The following is a 20,605-nucleotide window of genomic DNA, read 5'->3' as shown; positions in this document are numbered from 1 at the left end:
CTCATATCGTGTGCTAATCCCACCCTGCTCCTTTTAAATACCCCTGCACCCAATAATCATAACCCACCCTTACTCCTTAACCTCATAACTCCTATGGAACGTCCAGCTCCAGTGCTGGACGTTCCATTGCGCAGGTGCAGTTCGAACGTTCAACGGCCGACGGCAGCACTACGGAGGTAGTGGTGCCGTCGGCCGGTGAACGTGCGCAGCACTTAAGGGGTTAAAATACCCCAACACCCTTAAACACTAACCCATCTTAATCCTATAAATATACCCTATACCCCAAAACCCAAACCTAGCCCTGAACCCTAAAAATAACCCTGTACCCCAAAACCCAAACCTACCCCTGAACCCTAAAATACCCCTGTACCCCAAAACCCAAACCTAGCCCTAAACACTAAAAAATACCCCTGTACCCCAAAATCCAAACCTAGCCCAGAACCCTTAAAATACCCCTGTACCTCAAAACCCAAACCTACCCTGAACCCTTAAAATACCCCTGTACCCCAAAACCCAAACCTACCCCTGAACCCTAAAAATACCCCTATACCCCAAAACCCAAACCTAGCTAAGAACCCTAAAAATACCCCTGTACCCCCAAACCCATACCTATCCCTAAACCCTAAAACTACCCCTGTACCCCATAACCCAAAACTATATCTGAACCCTTAAAATACCCAAACACCACAAAACATATACCTCAGTACCCCAAAACATATACCCCTATACCCATACTTACCTTATCCAAACATTAAAAAAATAACAGGCTTTTACCATTCATGCATTTACAACGAATTTCGTTGTAAATGTATGCGTGGTAAAAGCATATAAAATGTAATGCCATGTGTTATAATGGCATTTCGTAATGAAAGTATGCAGGGTGATGGTATGCAGAAAGAAAGTTGCGGAATAATGGGTGTTTACCCTCCCCCGGGAAGTACATTGGTGGAACGGCGACCCACATCTCCAGCAACATACTCATATTTTTTCACCACCCATTAGAAAAATGCACAGGTCTCTCTCATTGATGGCCAGCACCAACATACACTTTTAGACACACCTCCCGCCACAAGTTCTAGAATTGCGAACTTTAGAGCTGGGGAGCTACGTTCGAATCTCAGCATCAGCTCAACATCTTGTGATTCCAGGCAAATCGCTTTGTCTCTCCGTGCCTACCACAAATGAATGTGTTCTTCTGTAATGTAAATTGTGCTCATGCCATGTTATCGGGTTCGCGCTATATAATATTGCAAGGAAAAATAAAGTAGGGTAACTCGAGTTCATACACTACTGAACGCGCACTCTTAAGTGCATCAGCAGTGCACGGTGAATCGGAGCATTTCACAAGCCTGTCACAGATAAGAAATGCTATCAAAAAGAAATCCTACAAAACAATATACTACTGGCCGGCAGCAATTCGTACCCGTCAACGTCGGGACGGGCTGCTAGTTACAATATATAGCAAACTGCTTCCACTTAGCTGCGTAGCAAGCCCTTATTGTCGGCCTTCTGGCGCCTTTAATGATATTCATGAGGTCCGGTGGAAGGGTGAGATAACCAAACTCTATGATTTCAGGAGCCAGATCGCTAGGTTGAGATCCTTGGGATCTGGATGTCTTATCTCATCATGGCTCTGTGTGAGGAGATTGGGTGTGAGATGTAGTTTTTGATGAGGACCTACTGAGAGCTCCAACAGGGTAGTGAACCAAGGCTGATGGGCCTATGTGGGAGCTACAAGGATCAGTGTGAGGGATGTTTGTCCGAGCTTCCGAACCACTAGTGAAATGAGTGGGAGTGGCGGAAAAGCGTAGACAAATATCCTGGATCAGCTCATACATAGTGTATTGCCTCTGGACAATAGGTGCGGTTACCTCGAGGCGAAGGTTGGGCATTACGTGTTTTTGTGAGTTGCCAACAGATCTATCTGTGGAAAACCCCACATTTGAAAGAATGGGAGGAGAACTTGAGGGTGAAGTTCCCACTCGTGAATCTGTTGTCTCTGCCTGCTGAGATCTGTGATCTGATTGTTCTCTCCTGGGAGATGTTCTGCCAGGAGATACATTTTGTGATGTATGGCCCACCTCCAAATGGCTTGTGCAAGGCTTACCAGCTGGAAAGAGTGTCTCCCCTACCGTTTCAGTATGTAATACATGGCTGTCATGTTGTCAGTGCAGATCAGGACAGTTTTGTCTGCAAGGTGAGTCTGGAAGGCTTTGTGCACTAGAAATACGGCTAGCAGCTCTAGATGATTTCGGGTCAGGGTTTGAAGGTGGGCGGTCGAAACGAGACTCCTTTGATGGAGTAGCAGCTGTTTTATCTTTCATTGGCAATATTTTTGGAGGCAATATTTTCGGGTTTGAAGTCTTCGGATCCGAAGATTGTTTTGGTACCGAAGGAGTTGGCTCCGAAACGCGTTTCGGTTTCGAAGCAGATTGTTTCAGTTCAGTGCCAGAATGCGGCCGAGTCAATCCCGAGACGGAAGGCTTCGATATTTGTTTCTGAGCCGGGCCCGAAGGTGGGCGTTCGAATTGTGATCTCGGTGACGACCTTGGCCGAAGGCTGAGGAGGGACCGGAGCCTTTTTCTTGGGCAGAGGTGTAGTTTGGGGAAGGGTAGGATCAGTACTCACAGTACGCTGACCCTGGGGAAGCTTCTCGTCCATGTTGGAGTCTGCCTCTGACACGGAAATCATTACCTCTTCTTCCTCGGCTCCTTGCGTGTCGTCGACGTCTGATTCTGCGTCTTCTCCGCACATATCCGGAATGGAGCTGCTGTGTTGTTGCATTTTGTGGCATCGAGCCAGACGGTCACGGAGCGATTCTTGTATGGGAAGGATTTGCAACTGTCGCAGTCCTGTTCGTTGTGCTCCGGAGAGAGGCACAAGTTGCAGACTTCGGGCGAGTCGGTGCGCGGGTAATTGGCGTGACACTGTGGGAAGAATTTACATGGAGTCCGTTCCATCGACTGTGAGGTGGCTTAACGGGGCTTGGCCCTACGGCCTTCCTCGAAGTTTCGGAACTGATACGATACGCGGAGAATGGGAAACACGATCGAATAACAATACAGTCGAGGGTGAGTGGATTGCACACCAAGGGGAACCTGAGAAACGGTGTCGAACCAGAGAGCAGCAATTCACGTCCGAACCTGATGTTGGAAAAAAACAATCTAACAATGGAGTCGATGCCATGCGCACTATCCACGAAAGGAGGAGTCACCTACTTTAAGACTGGAAAGACTTTGTTGAAGAAAAACAAAGTGCAAACATCCAGACTCATCACTAAATGGCAGGAGTATGCAAAGTATGTGATCTACAGCTCACATGCCTCAAACATTATGTTTTTCTGATTTATTTCTCCTGTGTGCTTCTTGTGTGAAGAAAAGATTCAATCGATTTCTGCATGTATACAAAGGGAAACTGACAGGTCCATTTTTTCTTTGATATCTATGCATTACCATGGCATAGAAAGCAGATTCTTCAGTCGCTGGACCAGAGGGTGAAAGAAGGGGGATTTCAGGGTAGGTATCGAGACCATTAGACTCCTGTATGCCATCATACCAATTGTCATTTTGATAGAGCTGAGCAAGCTCATCACCCCATCATAATTGCATCATAATAACTATCTAAGTCTGTGCAGAAAAATGAGTGAGTGATTGATTGAGTGTAGGGTAGTTGTCTACCGTGTGGAGGGGGCAGATCAAATGGAGGAAATGGCACCTCAACTTGGTCGGGCTCGGTGTTGGTCGAGGTCGGACCAGCGCCGACTCGGACTTTAAGAAAACAATGGATATCTCTTCATCCTGTGTCAAGGAAGTCTGTATCAGCATCGAAGTGCCAGGAACAGGCATGATCTTGGGTGCTGTAAAGCAGGGACTGGACTGGCGCCATTGGCATTGTGATCGGTTAAGATAGTCCAATAGGCGAGGAGGGCGAGCTCATTGAAAGTGCTAGAGTCTCGCAGAACTCTTTGATCTGTGGTGGCGTGCAGATAGATTTTGATTTCTTGTTCTAATTTCTTGACTTATAAGACGATTTGGATTGCCCAGGATGGTCTTTGGGTTCATCATTTCGTAATCAACGCAGTTCTTGAAGTCGTGACTTAACCCCAGGCACCTGAAGCCCACCTGATGGGGATCTGTGACAGACATTTGTTTGCAACAGTCCCAAGAGGGCTTAAAACCTGTCAATTTGGGGGGAGATATTCATAGCCCACCGAGAAATTTTGACATTATATTGAGGAAAGTGTCTCGGAGAGACAAGAGAGAGCTACGAATCAGTGCCTGGTATAGGAAGATGGAATCCAAATGCATGGTTACTCCCACTTTTTGCCTGGTGTTCTGATGCTTTTTGACTTCGTTTGGCTGGGATCTTGCTAACCAGGGTCCCAGCCTATCTGCTTCCTCTCTAAATTGATTGCATGTACTTTAGGTACACTCCAGACTGGTTACTGGGTTACCCTTGTGAGTCCCTAGTATTTGGTACCTTAGGTACCAAGGGCATAGGTACCCCAGAGGCCTACCAGGGACTGAAACATGTATTATGCCACCCCTGGGAAGCCTTCCAAAATGGCACCACAGGTCTTCTCTTGCAGCCTGGGTAAGGTGGTGTAAGCACCCCTTACTGAGATATAGTATACCTACCTTTAAATACAGAAACATATAAACCTATAAGTCACTCCTCTGGCAGGCCTTGACAATCCTGAAGGCAGAGTGCTTGGTTTTGTGTGAGAGGGTACCCAAGCATGAGTGGAGCCCCTCTGCAGCTTTCGGAATCAGTTCCTTATAGCTGTTCTGTGATACAGCTAAACCGTTTACTCTTACGTGCATTATATCCTCGCGGTTAATGCTAACTTTGGAGTGGCTGCATCAAAACATGTCGTGTTTGGTGTCAAACACTTTAGAATACTACCCCATGCCAGTTCTGGCAGCGGGGGTAGCATTCCACCCTTCTAGAGGGAGAAGACATGTACACACTGGTCTGACCGATAGTTTAATAGAGCCCCAGCGTCACAAAATGGATGCTGCTGCCACAGACATGAGTCTGACCTCCTACTGCTGGATGAAACTCCGGCAGGGGGGCCTGGACAATAGGTTTCCTGTTCAGGGAGGTTTAACCACCTACCCAGACAGGCTTTAGTGTATTGGGGCAGGGTGGGTGCATTCAGTGAATGCTTTTCAGACACTGCCTGGGGCACACAAGGTGTCCCTGTGCATACCCCAGTTCAAACCGGATGCAGGGGCACTCTGCCCCTGCTCTGGCGTGAAACTGGACAAAGGGGAAGAAGTGTAACCACCCCCACCAGGTCCTCCCATAGGTGGGACCTCAGAGTTAGTCCATCCCCTAAACTTGGTATAAGTATAGGAACCCAGTCACTAGGACCTTAGATTACCCTGGACGAAACTCTGCAACATATATCTTGGACCTTCAACATTGTGGTCAAGGAGTGACTCATGTGTCTCATTTTCGAGGCTCCCGCCGGATCCCGAAGGATTTGTGACACAGGACACAGACTTCCAGACATCTCTGAGGCCGACACGAGATCACAGCAAAGCTGAGACCCGCAGCCGTTACGAGAGACGTGGGACCGGAACTCCTGGGCACTGTGCATATTTGCAAGTGTACCTACTTCCCGAGCTTTCCCGAAGTTGGGCACTGGGCTATTTGTAGTCCAAGCCCTGAGCACCATTTGCACCTAAGATTGTGGATTTACACTCAACGAGTGTTCCGTGGGCCCGCTTTTAGCAACCCTGCTCCAGGCTCCTTCGCGATCCATGGTCCGTCGACCGGTGGGTCCCCACGAAAGTAACTCTTTTGTTTCTTGGGCTTTCCTGGTTGCTCCAGATGTGCCCTGACTCCCCTCCAAAGGGTGAGTCCCTCAGACCTTGCTGGTCTGCACCAAAGCCAATCTTTCCATTCTGCGTGGGTTGCTGTTGCCAAGGTTTGATGGGTCATATCCGGATACCAACATCAGACGTGGGACAGCTCGAATCCAGCTCCTGGTTGTTGTCGACACCTCCTGGTCCTTGTTGGATGAAGAGTCAAGCTTCACCTCCATCACCTGAAATCACCCGACATCGGCTGGCATCTTCTTGTTGCCTCCCTGGTCACTGACAAGTGACCCAGACTCTGTCCCCTCTGCTTTCAGGTTCTTCAGATCTTTGATCCACCCTTGGATCCATCCGGACACTTTTCATCTGGTCGCCTGCAGCACTTCTTTGCAGTTATCCATAGGAAACTACGACGAAACCAGACATGAAAAGACCCCTATGCACCGTCTTCCCTGGGTGAGGTAACACGAGTATTTCAGTGCTCCCATGGGTCTTGACTCTCGAAGTGTCCAGTACTGAAGGGGTTTGATCCTAGTCCACTTCCAAGTGTGCCTAATCTTTAAAAATCTAACCGCAACTTTCTCCATTGAACTCAATGTTGATTTGCGGCTGTGTTTAGACACTGCACACGTCCCAGTGGGTCTCATGCGTCCCTACCTTGGGTGGTTCTTTGTTGCCCCCGCGGTTCTACAGGCTCTAGGCCTTGTCTCTATGACTGTAGTGGTACTTATACCACTTTCTTAGTATATAGTTTGTGAGGCCCCAGGGCAAAACGTATATTGTGCAAATGTACTGTGTGCTAATTAAATTCTCTGTAAGTACTTTTGCCTCTAGCCTCATAAAGAGACTAGACGGGTGTGTTTAGAATAAATACATTTATTTTATATATATATATATATATATACACCTGGTGTGGTTCTCCTTTCATTTGGTCATTCACGAGATTATAGACTGGTAAAACAAGCTGCTTTACATTCCGTTTGGACTGGTGCTAGGTGCCCACTAGAATAGTGGACATCATATGCCAGGCCAACTTCTCACACCTGGTAGCTCTGAAAGAAAGGAATTGACATCACAGCATGGGATTGGCACCTATGGAGGAGCTGCATGTCATTACCAGAGTGGAATGACATTAGCGCGGTACCGCACATGACCACCTACCAGAGCGCAAAGGGACAGCTGAAAAGTTTCTGTATCTTGCCTGACACCTGGGAAATTTTCATAGGGTGAGGAATCTGCAACTAGATAGTCTCTATAGCCTTTAATCATGCTCAGTGCAAGGCTTTGCGGAGTGAAAAATATAAAAAAGAAAAGGAGGTCCAACAGCCTTGTTGGTAGACAGTCAGTTTTGTGAATGTTACACAGGGCCACAAATATTTCATGTATGCTTGGCATAATAAAAACTCATGAAAGTAGGTCTGATGACCTCCATAAATTTAGGTGGTAGATCAAATACAGTCAGTTGCTGTCGCTCAGTCTCCATGCATGTAGGTGCAGACTGAGCAGATACAAGGTAAAAAAAAACTTGACATGTTGCTGAGCGACAAGAAGTTCTCCTAAAGTGGTAGCCTGATAGGAGGACAGATGCTCATGCCCAGAAGGTCCAGGCACCAGACACTAGTGACCAAATCACAGGCCACTAGGATGGCTTCTGTCTGGTCGCTCCTGATCTTTTACAGAACTTGGGGAAGGAGAGGCAGGCGTACAGGAGTTACATGTCCCATTCCAGCTGCAACACTTATCCTAACGATTTCCTTAGGAAACCTCAAAATGCAAAACTTTGGACACTGAGTGTTTTTGAAGGTGGCAAAATGATTCTCCCCACTATTAGAAGAAACTCTACGCAACTTCGGGATTCAGGTCTCTTGTGATCTGCTGTATGCAACCTTCTCAGATCATCCGTTCGGGCATTCAGGGACATTGCACTGTGAGATAAAGAAAATGCCCTGGTGCGCTAAACATCTCCAGGGACACAGATCACGACAACAGTACTCAGAATCCCACAACTCCATATATGCGTAGAACAAGTTATTTACCTTCGGTAACACCTTATCTGATAGATACTTTATCTAGCTGCAGATGCCTTACCTTTGAACTTACCCAGGCATCAGACTAGATCCAGAAGATTTTTTGTGAGCAGTATCTCTGTGCGCTGGTAGGTAGCGTTGATTATCTGCGCGTGGCCTCATCGGTGTAGTCCAAACCGGAAGGGACATTGGTGGCACCTATATAGGAGCCAGCCAGGCAGGCTGTCAGCTACTTTTCACCTCTTTCCACACCAGAAGCGCAGAGTGATGAAGTGCACTGACACACGCGTGTCCAAACTAGGGCCCTAAAGGGATCAGTCGTGACCCTAGAAATCTGTCAGCAGAGCGGGGAGGATGGGTCAGTCGGTAAGGAATCTGCACCTAAATAAGGTCTCTACAAGATATAGCATTATCGAAGGTAAGTAACTTGTTCACCTGATGGAGATTTCTAGCCACAGATTCCTTACCTTTGAAAAAATACCCAAGCAATACCATCCCCTGAGGAGGGTCTGCAGCCCAATTTCAGCCTCAGACGTCCGGTAGGACCGAAAGGGCGAAGTGCACGAATTTGACTGTCCAGTCAGTAATGTTTGGTGAACGTGAGCAGGGAAGCCCACGTTGCTGTCTAGCAGAGACATTTCAAAAACCTATGTACAATTGGAGATTTAAAAAAAGAGGGTTGTGTGAGAAGTTGGCCTGATATATGAGGCTCACTAGTTCTAGTGATCACCATGTATCAGTCCAAACAACCCTTATGGTGATTGGTTGTAAGTCAACCTTATAGACCAGCTATCCTAATGGTAGCATGGACAAAGCAGTCTTAGGCTAAACTCTTTTGGCATGTGAAGCCAGCTGTTTTACCACATAGAACCCCTTGAATACCAAATGAAAGGACACCACACAGGTAGTTATGAAAATAAACAAAAACCCCATGCCATTTTCACAAACAGGAGTATCTGTGGTAGGGGACCTAGTTAGGCCAGAGTCCACCTGATTACCCCAAGTATACCCAACCAATTTCTTGGGGGCACTCCCACCACCTGGGGGATTACTACTAGTAGTAACAGGAGGGGTTAGAGTATTACCTGGAGGAATATTTTTCTTATTGTTGGCCTTTGGGCAACTGCTGTCAGTTTTCCAATGGCCTACCTGTTTGCAGGCATGGCAATAGGGTTTCTTTTGGGTATTGGAAGGATTCTGGGACCCACCCCCTTCAGAGGATTTTTGGGGCCCTTTTGGTGTTTGATCTGTAGATTTATTCCCACCCTTCTCTTGAGGCTTGATTGATTCTTTCTTTTGGTCACCACCCTGGTTCTTAGGCCTAATCCTGGTTCTGACCCATTTGTCCACCCTCTTACCCAATTCTTGTGGAGAGGTCTACCAGGTGCTGATGTAATAACTGGTTCTGACAATTATTTAAGACTTGCTCCCTCATAATTAGATTATACAATCCTCTGTAATCAGTAACCTTACTTCCCAGTAGCCAGCCTTCCAAAGCCTTAGTGGCACAATCAACAAAGTCAGTCCAATCCTGAGACTGAGTTTTCTGGGTGTCTCTGAACATCAACCTGTACTGTTCAGTTGTTAAGCCAACCCCATCAATCAGTGCATTTTTCAGGACTTGGTAATCATTAGCATCCTCATCTCTAACAGTGAGGAGCTTATCTCTACCTTTACCTTCAAAGGAGAGCCACAATATAGCTGCCCACTGACTCTGGAGTACCTGCTGTACTTTGCAGGCTCTCTCCAAAGCAGTCATCCATTTGTGGATGCCATCCCCTACCTTAAAGGGGGGCACTATTTTACTCAGGTGTCTATTATCAAAACTCCTGTCTCTATCTCTAGGGATAATGCTGCCACCAGTGGGTTCTAACCCACTCAATTTCTGCTCTCTGGCAAAGGCAAGTTTCTCTGTGGCAAGGGCAAGTTCTTCCCTCTCAATCCTCAGATTCACTTCCCTCATCTTAGCTTCATGCTCTCTTCTCTGAGGGGATGTCATCCCTCTCTGAGAAGATGCCTGAGAGACATGGGTGTGAATAGATCTTTTAGAGCCTCTGGAGTGAGACCTAACTCGTCTATTCTTAAGGTTAGGCCTGCTTGTGGATGGGTTTGGGGCTCCATCCTCATGTAGGCTTAAGTTGGCCCTGGTAAGTCTGCTGACTGTAACTGGACAATTGTCTACCTCTCCTTCAGATGATTCTCCATCCTCCTCCTCCACATCTTCTGTCTCAGGGAGGTTAGAGTCATCTTCTACTGGGGGTATGATTCCATCTGTAGGATCAGGGGGGCCTGGTTTAGAAGCCCTTCTAGCATCATATGTCTCTAAGAAACCTATCAGCAATGGAAGGGTAGGGTTAGAACCCTGTTTCAGTTTCCTGGAGGTACACAATTGTCTCATCTCCTGGAAGCTGAGGGCTGCATATCTTGAAATGACCTGTGGAGGGTCAACATTCACAAGGGGAGTCACTGCGTGCCTCTCCTGTGATAGACATGCTTTCTAGTGAGGTGTAAGTGGTGCACTTACCTACACTATGGGTTTTCCTACTGATCCCTTGCTAAGAGTTGTAGTCAGGGTGTGCTACTCCCTTTCTACTACAACAGCTGGTTCAGTAGAACTCAGAGTATTACTAAGCTTTGTTATATGTACCTATGGTACCTTATGTGATCTTTCAAATGATCTCAAGATTATATTTGGTAAAAACAACAGCAAGCTCAAATCCCAACCGCTGCACACCAATGTGAGAAGTTGGCCTGATATATGATGCTCACTAGTTCTAGTGATCACCTTGTATCAGTCCAAACAACCCTTATGGTGATTGGTTGTAAGTCAACCTTATAGACCAGCTATCCTAATGGTAGCATGGACAAAGCAGTCTTAGGCTAAACTCTTTTGGCATGTGAAGCCAGCTGTTTTACCACATATAACCCCTTGAATACCAAATGAAAGGACACCACACTGGTAGTTATGAAAATAAACAAGATATTTATTAACTAACAAACACCTCTGAACTCTTTATGAGATCAGAGGGCTAAGCACATGACAAGACTCTTAAGAAAAATACGATAAGTTGCACAAATTACAATGTTGCCCTAGGGGCAAGACAAACCACATACTAAGTAAATGGTATAAGGAAATCAATAGAAGGAATGGAGCTGTCCAGAGGCTGTAGGATCGCTGGGACTACACTATCCTGACCTGAGGTAAGTAATGCACAAGTTACTACTTGTGTAACGATATATCTGTAAGAGACATTAGTTAGTGATAGATTCCTTACCTTAGAATATCCCCAGGCGTCAGACTGGATCCGGAAAGTTTTGCGAAGCAGTATCCTTGCGCGTCGGTAGGCGTCGTCTGCGGCTCCGCGTCCGTCGTCGGCGCCGTGATGACATCGTCGGAGTACTTAGACGCCGCCTCCGCGTGCTGACGTCAGTTCTTAGCCACAGCTTTTCCGCGCCAGAAGCGCAGAGCCATGACAAAAACCGACACTGGTGCCAAGAAACCAGGGCCCTGAAAGGGGATGACCGTAACCCTAGATATCGGTTCGCAGAACGGGGAGGATGGGTGGGTCGGTAAGGAATCTATCACCAACTAATGTCTCTTACAGATATATCGTTACACAAGTAGTAACTTGTGCATCTGAAAGAGACACGTTAGAGATAGATTCCTTACCTTAGAATAGATACCCCAGCAATACCATCCCCGTGGTGGTGGGTCTGCGAACCAATATTTACACCAGAAAGTCCCGGAGAACGGAACGGCCGAAGTAGCCGTCCCTCCAGACTTGACTGTCCAGGCAGTAGTGCCTCGCAAACGTGTGCAACGAGGCCCACGTAGCTGCCTGGCAAATGTCCTGCAAGGGCACACCTCGGCCCAAGGCAGTTGTAGTGGCCGTGGCTTGAGTGGAATGAGCCCTCAGCCCAACAGGGGGTTCCTTCTTAGCTAAGGAGTAACACGCCTGGATGCACATGATAATCCATCGAGAAATGGTCCTCTTGTGCACCGCTTTCCCTTTCTTAGCGCCCGCGTACCCAACAAAGAGTTGATCATCCACCCGGAACTGGCGTGTGCGATCCAGATAGAACGAGAGCGCACGTTTTGGGTCCAGACGGTGGAGCCTCTCCTCCTCTCTCGAGGGGTGCGGAGGCGGAAAGATGGTGGGCAATGTGATGGACTGCCCAATGTGGAAGGCCGTGACCACCTTAGGCAAGAAGGAGGGCCTAGTCCTCAAAACAACCTTGTCCGGATGGACTGAAAGGAAAGGAGGCTTACAAGAGAGAGCCTGGAGCTCACTCACTCTACTGGCAGAGGTGATGGCTACCAGGAAGGCAGTCTTCAAAGAAAGAAGGCGAAGTGGACAGTTGTGAAGTGGCTCAAAGGGAGCGCACATCAGAAATGTTAGAACCAGGTTCAAGTCCCACTGAGGCATCACGAAGGGAACAGGAGGAAAGGTATGAGTGATGCCCTTCAGGAATCTGTTTACGATAGGGGACTTGAACAAAGAAGGCTGGTCAGGCAGCCTCAGAAAGGCTGAAAGAGCCGAAAGATAGCCCTTGATAGTGCCCAGAGCAGAGCCCTGCTGGGCAAGAGAAAGAAGGAAGAGGAGAACCTCAGAGAGAGGGGCATTGAGGGGATCCACAGCCTTTGCTGTGCACCATGCCACAAATCTGTTCCACCTGCAGGCGTATACCGTCTTTGTGGAGGGACGCCTGGCTGCCAGAATGATTTTGCAAACTTCAGGAGGCAAGTCAAATGGCCTCAACTGTCGCCGCTCAATCTCCATGCATGGAGGTGGAGACTGGACAGGTTCGGGTGGAGGACCGTCCCCTGCTGCTGCGACAGAAGGTCCTCCTGAAGAGGCAGACGAACCGGGGGATCGACTGACATACTGAGTAGCTCGGTATACCAGTACCTTCGTGCCCAGTCCGGAGCCACAAGGATGACTTGTGCCCGGTCGCGCTTGATCTTCTTCAGCACTCTGGGCAGAAGAGGTATAGACGGAAAGGCGTACAACAGACCGCAGCTCCACTCGCGACGAAAAGCGGCTCCGAGCGAGTGCCGCCTTGGAAATTCCAACGCGCAGAACTGATGACATTGCGCGTTCTCTTCGGTGGCGAATAGATCTAACCAAGGCTCTCCCCATCGCAGAAAGAGGCCTTGCGCCACGTCCGAGTTCAGACGCCATTCGTGATCCATCGAGCACCGACGGCTGAGTTCGTCCGCCCTGGCGTTCAGAGAACCTGCCAGGTGTTGAACCACCAGAGTCACGCCCTGATGTTCCAGCCATTGCCAGAGGCGCAGAGCCTCCTGGCATAGGGTCCACAACCCCACTCCGCCCTGTTTGTTGCAGTACCACATGGCGGTGGTGTTGTCCGTGAACACCTGCACTGCACTCCCTCGGACAGACGGGAGGAATGCTTTCAGTGCCAGACGAATCGCCCGCAGCTCCAACAGATTGATATGGAGCCGGGACTCCGCCGGAGACCAGAGTCCTCGGATCTCCGCCTCTCCCAAGTGGCCTCCCCAGCCCTGGAGGGACGCGTCCGTCACAACTACGTGCTCCGGTTGGGGAAGGGAGACCCAATCGCGGTCCGTGAGCCACCACTGCAGCTGTCTCGCAGTGCCCTCCGAGATCAGGACATGGTCGGACAGGTTGCCCCGGTGCTGGGCCCACTGAAACTTCAAGTCCCACTGCAGAGCCCGCATCCGCCACCGTGCGTGATGCACCAGAAGGATGCAGGAGGCCATCAGCCCCAGAAGCCGCAGCGCCAACCTGACCGAAACCCGGGATAACGGCCTGAAGATCGGAATCAGGGCCTGTATATCCCAGACCCGCTGTTCGGGCGGGTAAACCCGAAACTGCGCAGAGTCGAGAACCGCTCCGATGAAAAGGAGCTTCTGAGAGGGGCACAGGTGTGACTTCGGCACATTGATGGAAAATCCCAGCCGGTGCAGGAGATCCGCCGTAGTCTGGAGGTGGTCGACGACTGCCTGGGGCGAGCCCGCCTTCAACAACCAGTCGTCTAGGTAGGGGAAGACTGAAACCCCTAACCTGCGCAGGTGAGCTGCGACCACCGCCATCACCTTCGTGAACACCCGTGGGGCGCTGGTAAGGCCGAAGGGGAGCACGGTAAACTGAAAGTGCTCGAGGCCTACCATGAACCGCAGGTAACGCCGGTGGGCCGGCAGGACGGGGATGTGGAAATACGCATCCTGCAAGTCCAACGCTACCATCCAGTCTCCTGGGTCTAGGGCAGCCAAGACCTGAGCCAGTGTCAGCATTTTGAACTTCTCCTTCCGGAGGAAGCCGTTGACGTTCCTCAGATCCAAGATAGGGCTTAGGCCCCCTTTGCCCTTCTTGGGTACCAGGAAGTAGTGGGAGTAGCAACCACGTCCTACTTCTGGCCCAGGAACGCGCTCGATGGCCCCCTTGGCCAAGAGGGCCGAAACTTCCTCCTGCAGGAGCCGCAAGTGATCCCCCGATACGCGGTGGTGTTGCGGTGGCATGGCTTGAGGGGTCGTCTCGAAGGGGAGGGAGTAGCCCCTTCGGACGATCTGCAGCACCCACCTGTCCGAAGTGACTGTGCGCCAGTGAGAGTGGTGATGGCGAACCCTGCCTCCCACTGGCGTCACATGGGCCGAAAAGCACGGACTATGAGGGTTTAGAGGCGGATGCTGCAGGGGCAGGTGTGGACTGGCTCCGCCTGTTTCCCCGACCACCTCCACAGCGGTTTCCATGGCCGCCGCCGCGCTGGGCGACAGTTTGCGGCGATTGGCTGGCGGCACGTGTGGGGGCGCCCCTTCCCTGGCCACGAAAGGGGCGAAAGGCACTCATTTGCTGGCGCGGGCCGAGAGGCCCAAGGACTTGGCCTTAGCCCTGGAGTCCTTAAAGCGCTCAAGCGCGTGATCTGCCTTGTCGCCAAAGATGCGACGGCCATCGAACGGCATGTCCATGAGTGTATTTTGGACGCCTGCCGAGAAGTTGGCGGATCTCAGCCAGGCGTGGCGTCGTATCGCCACCGTCGTAGCCATCGCTCTGCCCAGCGAGTCAGTAGTATCCAGTCCGCACCTGATATTATACTTCGCTGCGCCCCGGCCCTCCAGTAGAGATTGGCCGAGTTTGGCCCGTACCTCCAACGGACACTCTGGCAGCACTTCCGCCACCGTTTCCCACAGAGAGTGGGTGTAACGGCCCAAGAGGCATGCGGTGTTGGAAGACCGCAGTCCCAAGCTGAGGGACGAGAACACCTTTTTGCCATAGGCCTCGTACCTCTTGGATTCCCGATCGGGGGGCGCCGTCGGGAAGGCGGTCTGGGAGTTAAAGGCCTGGATAACCAGACTCTCGGGGGTGGGGTGGGTGGACAGGAAACATGGGTCGCCCGGGGCCGGGCGGTGGCGTCTGGCCACGTTCCTATCTACAGGCGAACCTGTAGCGGGCCTGGACCAAGTGCCCAAAAGAACGTCCGTCAAGGCCTCATTAAACGGCAGCAGAGGCTCCATGGAGCATGACTGCGGCTTAAGGACCTCAGTGAGGAGGTAAGTCCTCACGGCCGTGACGGGGAGCTCAAGGCCCAAGGCCTTAGCAGCCCTCATTAACACCACACTATATGTAGCGCCCTCCTCCGAAGCCACGGTCGGAGGAGAGACGAATCCAGTGTCTGGAGAGGTGTCCAGGCCACTGGCCTCCCCAAGGTCTCCTGTCCAGTCCATGTTAGACTGACATTCCCTTGTCAGAGGGTCCTCAGACCCCTCCCAATTCTCCTCGTCCCCCATCTCCTGAGATTCAGGGTCATAAGTTAATGGGGTGGGTTCATAGAATTGAAATTCTCCGAACGGCGTCGAGAGCGGCGCCGACAGGCGCCGTTCCGATGTCGGAGCCCAGTGAGAGGAGGCATCGGGGACGGCGCTGCCCGAGGACGACGCCGGAGGGGACACCACACGGACCGACGCCGGGGGGGTCGTAAGGTCCACCGGTGACGATCCAGCGCCCGACGAGGGCCTAGCCGCGCCCTGCGGCGCCGAGCCCGAGGGCACCGGCGGCGTCGGGATCGTGGAGCCCTGCGGCGCCGGGCCCGAAGGCGCCGGCGACGTCGAGGCCGAAGCACCCGACGGCGTCGGGGTCGTAGCCCCCGACCCTCTAGGGCCCCCAGACGGGTTCACTGGGCCCGAAGGCGCCGCAGAACCCGTCGGAGGAGAAAGGGACCTCATGGCCATGAGGAAGCGCTCGATCTCCTCCAGCGTCGCGTTCAGCCCAGGGACCGGGGGGTATGGGGCCGAACGCGGCGCCCGCGACTCACGGGGAGCCGCGTGGGCGGTGTCACCCGAACCCCCGGCCGCATCGCGCAAGCGTCGGGGGGAGTCAGAAGAGCGATGATGTCTCTTCGACTTCTTATGCTTCTTACCTGACGACTTGGACCCGGAGGAGTGGCGCCGACTCCTGGAGCTGTGACGGCTCCGTCCCCGCGACCTGTCCCTCGACCTCCCGTGGGACCGGGACCTCACACGGCGCGGGGCCGACTGGCGGATCTCGAGTCGCCTGCGGGACCGCTCCCGCCTGGCCTTCCTCGAGAGGGCCCGACAGTCGGAGCAGGCCTCGTCGTCATGGTCGACGCCCAAACTCATCAGGCACAAGCGGTGGGGATCCGTAACCGACATGGTACGGTCGCACTCGTCGCAATGCTTGAAGCCGGGCATCCCTAACGGCACCGTCGGAGTCGTAAAGACTTCGAAATGGATCAAAAAAGATCACAAAAGTTTAGTCAAAAAGTGACTAGGGAACTGCTCTTTCCAGATCTGCGCTGGCTGGCGTGGAAAAAAGAAGAACTGACGTCAGCACGCGGAGGCGGCGTCTATGTACTCCGACGACGTCATCACGGCGCCCACGACGCCGACGACGGACGCGGAGCCGCAGACGACGCCTACCGACGCGCAAGGGTCCTGCTACGCAAAACTTTCCGGATCCAGTCTGACGCCTGGGGATATTCCTAGGTAAGGAATCTATCACTAACGTGTCTCTTTCAGATAGGAACGCGTGTGCAGAGTGTGAACTCACAAGCGAGATGCGTAACAAAGTCAATGGACAGAACAAATTACGAAAAGGTAAGTATTAGACAGTTCCAACTAGCTAGGACTAAAACGACTGGAAATCTGGACACTTGGAGAGTCAATCTCCCCTTGAGCATTGAAATGCCCTTGTTACCTCACCCACGGGCTGCGGGTGCACAGGTGTCGGGTTTCCGCGTTGAAGTCTATGGAGCCTGGAAGAAAAGATGCTGCAGGCGGCCAGATGGAAGATGTCCGGAGTGATCCAAGGGTGGATCAAGGAAGATGAAGACCTGAAAGCAGAGGGAACAATGTTCACAGTCACTAGCCAGTGATTGGGGTGGAACCAGGAAGGAACCAGATGATGTTTTCGCGATCAGGTGAAGAGTGGACGCTTAACTCTGCAGCCACGTGGACCAGGTGGTGTCTTCGACGACCGGGATGGAGGCACGAGCTGTCCCACGCAGGCTCTCGCTGTCGGCGGTGTTGGATCTGGAATCAGCGTCAACAGGTCTTGGCAAAGGCAACCCACACGGTGAGTGGAAAAGGCGTCTGGTGCGGACCAGGGGGGTCCGGGGTGCTTCTCCTTTGCAGGGAAGCAGGGGCCAGTCTGGAGCAACCAGACCAGCGGTGTGGATTTCAAGGATCGTCGTCTAGGAGGCCACTAGCCAGCCGGCAAATGACCAGACAACGCGTCAAGCAGCAATCAAGCAAAAGGGCCCCACGCAGATCTCGTGGATGCTCGAGGGCTGATCTTCTGTGCAGGAGCTGCTCGGGACTGGGGCTTCTCAATCCCCAAAGCACTTTGTAGAGGATGCCTCTGAAGTCGTGCTGGAAGCGAAGTGCAGTTTCTCCAAGATGGCCGGTCCCACGTGTCTCGTCGCACCCACGGATCTCAGCTGTGCTGCAGATGTAGGTAGAGGTCTGGGAATCCGGGTCTCGTCGGGCTCTGAAGTCTGGATCCATTCGGGAAGACGACGAAGTGAACCGCTAGGACGCTTGATGGTGCCTGCAGATGCAGTGTGGACACTCCTTGGCCACAAGGGATATTTCTTCAGTCTTCTGTGGAGCAGAACGTTGAAGTCCAGAGTTTCTTCTTGTAGAGTTTCAAATCAGGATAATCTAATTTGGAATGGGACCAGCTACTACCTTTATTCTCCTAAAGGGGGCTGTACTATGACTAGGTCCCTCCTATGGGTGGGACCAGGAAGGGGGGTGGTTACACTCCCTATCCTTTGTCCGGTTCTGCGCCAGAGCTGGGGCTGAAGTGCCCCTGCAACTGGTTTGAACCGGTGTATGCACAGGGCACCTTGTGTACCCCAGGCATGTCTCATTCCTTTCAGGCCTGTCCTATCTAATACACAAAATCCTGTCTGGGGTGGTGCTAGCACCTCCCAAGGCAGGAAACCCTTTGTCCAAGCCTCCCTCGCTGGAAGGACTCCCAGCAGCAGGAGGTCAGACTTGTGTCTGTGGTGGCAGCATCCATTTTGTGATGCTGAGGCTCGAGTTAACTTTAATCGGGGTCCCTCTAGAAGGGTGGAAGGCTACCCCCGTTGCCAGAACTGGCGAGGGGGTAGTATTCCAATTCGTATGACACCTTACTCGACATGTTTTGATAATGCTATGCCAAAGTTAGCAATAACCGCAAGGTTATAATGCACTTAAGAGTATATGGTATAGCGTTATCATGGAAACAGCTAAAGGAATTGGTTCCGAAAGCTGCAGACAGGCTCAGCTCATACCAGAGCACTATCTCACATAATTCCAAGCACTCTGCCTCCAGGATTGTTAAGGCCTGCCATAGGAGTGACTTATAGGAGTATATGTGTCCATTTTAGGTTTAGATATAGGTATACTATATCTAAAGCAAAGGGTGATTACACCACCTTGCCCCAGCTGATTGATCGGCCAGTTGTGTCAGATTTGGATGGTCAGCCAGGGGTGGCATAATACATGCTGCAGCCCCTGGTAGGCCCTGGGTGCACCTATGCCCTGGGTACCTAAGGTACACTGTACAGGGGCTGATAATGTGACTCAGTATCCAATTAGATATGTACCTAAGGTACATGGAGTCCATTTTAACAGAGAGAGCAGGAAGCCTGGGGTCCTGAATAGCAGGATCCCAGGCCAACTAAGTCGAAAACTAGCTAAACACTAAGCAAAAAGTTGGGGGTAACCATAGTCAGATATCCACCTTCCTACAGGCTGGTTAGGCAGCTGCAAGAAGGCAGACAGAGCAGAAAGAGATCCTTTAAGGGTAACCACTTAAGAGGCCTGCTGGGCAAAGCAAAGAGCAAAAAGTAGGACTTCAGAAGTGGGGCAGAAAGGGGATCGATGTCTTAGTGGAGGCACGCCTGGCTGCCAGAATCACATTACAGGCATAGAGAGGAAGGTCGAAGGCTGTCAACTGTCACCGCTCAATCTCCACGTTGGCCACACTCAGTAGGTCGGGATACCAGACCTTCCTTTGTCAGTACGGAGCCATAAGGATGACATGGGCCTGGTCGTTTCTGATTTTGTTGAGAAATCTGGCAGGAGTGGCATGAGTGTAAAGGGGTACAGGAGGTCTGCACTCCACTTGAAATGAAAAGCTGCTTGGAGTGACAGACGCCTTGGAAACTCCAGTGTGCAAAACTACTGATATTATGTGTTCTCAAAGGACAAAAACGGATCTAACCAAGAAGTAGGGAATGCGCCATGGGAATTTGAGACTTGGACCAGCAAGTTCTCCAGGGTAGAGGCTGAGTGAGGAAATTTGGGTGCCTGGGGAACATCAAAGGTCAGGAATATGTGGCAAAAAGTCTATCAGGTGCCGCATGGCAGTAGGGTTGTCTGTGAGGACCTTCAACAGCCTCCCCTTGATGAACGGTAGGACGGTCTTCCGAGCCAGATGAATGGCTCCCAACCGCCACAGACGGATGAGAAGCAGTCCCTGCGCCTGAGACCAGAGCCCACTGATCTCCACTTTACCCAGTGACCACAACAGCCCAGCAGAGATACACCCATCACCACCATCAGCTTTCGGTGGGAAAGGAGAGGGGCCTGGAGCTAGACATATTTTGTTTGAGCAGTCATCACTGCATATCACAGAACAGTCACCACTACATATCTCGGAGCCTTCTCCTCAGAGACCTGAATGGCATCTGTCAGAATGCCTTGCCACTGGGCATAGCTGATAAAGAGAATGTCGAAGGCCAAGACGTCTCAGAGCTGCTCTCCTTATTATCTAGGATTGAGCCTCAAACATCGAGATCATAGCCCGAATGTCCTGGACTCACGGTGGGGGAAAACCCTAAACTCCACTTTGTCCATGATGCCCCAATGAATGAAAGACTCGTGGAGTTAGGAGGGACTTCGGGCTTGTTGATGGGGAAACCCAACTAAGTCCAGAATTTCACAATTGTTCGGAGGTAATCCACGACTGACAGTTTCAAGCCCACCTACAACATTGATCATTGAGGTACAGAATACTGGAATCCCCGACCACTAAAGATTGGCAAAAGCATCACTTTCATGAACACCCAAGTGGTGCTGGCGAGGCTCAATAGAAGCATACCAAAGTAAAAATGCTCCTGGCCTTCCATGAACTGCAGCTAACGTCTGTGAGACTGCAGGCCGAGAATATGAAAATCTGTGTTCCGCACGACAAAGGACAACATCCACTAATCTGTGTCCAGAGCAGAGAGAATCTGCGCCTGCGTGAGCATTTTACA

The 20,605-nt window shown here is 51.2% G+C and overlaps 1 protein-coding gene across 1 annotated transcript in view; it reads right to left on the bottom strand.

Annotated features, from left to right (window-relative positions):
• LOC147710591 (CDK5 regulatory subunit-associated protein 2-like) overlaps positions 1-20,605 on the bottom strand; it is an 883,251-nt gene that overhangs the window by 302,765 nt on the left and 559,881 nt on the right. The gene's annotated exons all lie outside the window — the stretch shown is intronic.

This window comes from Lissotriton vulgaris, chromosome 5, assembly GCF_964263255.1.
Source record: "Lissotriton vulgaris chromosome 5, aLisVul1.2, whole genome shotgun sequence".
Lineage (NCBI taxonomy): Eukaryota > Metazoa > Chordata > Amphibia > Caudata > Salamandridae > Lissotriton > Lissotriton vulgaris.
The sequence above is the reverse complement of the archived record's forward strand: the minus strand, read 5'-3'. Positions and strand labels throughout refer to the sequence as shown.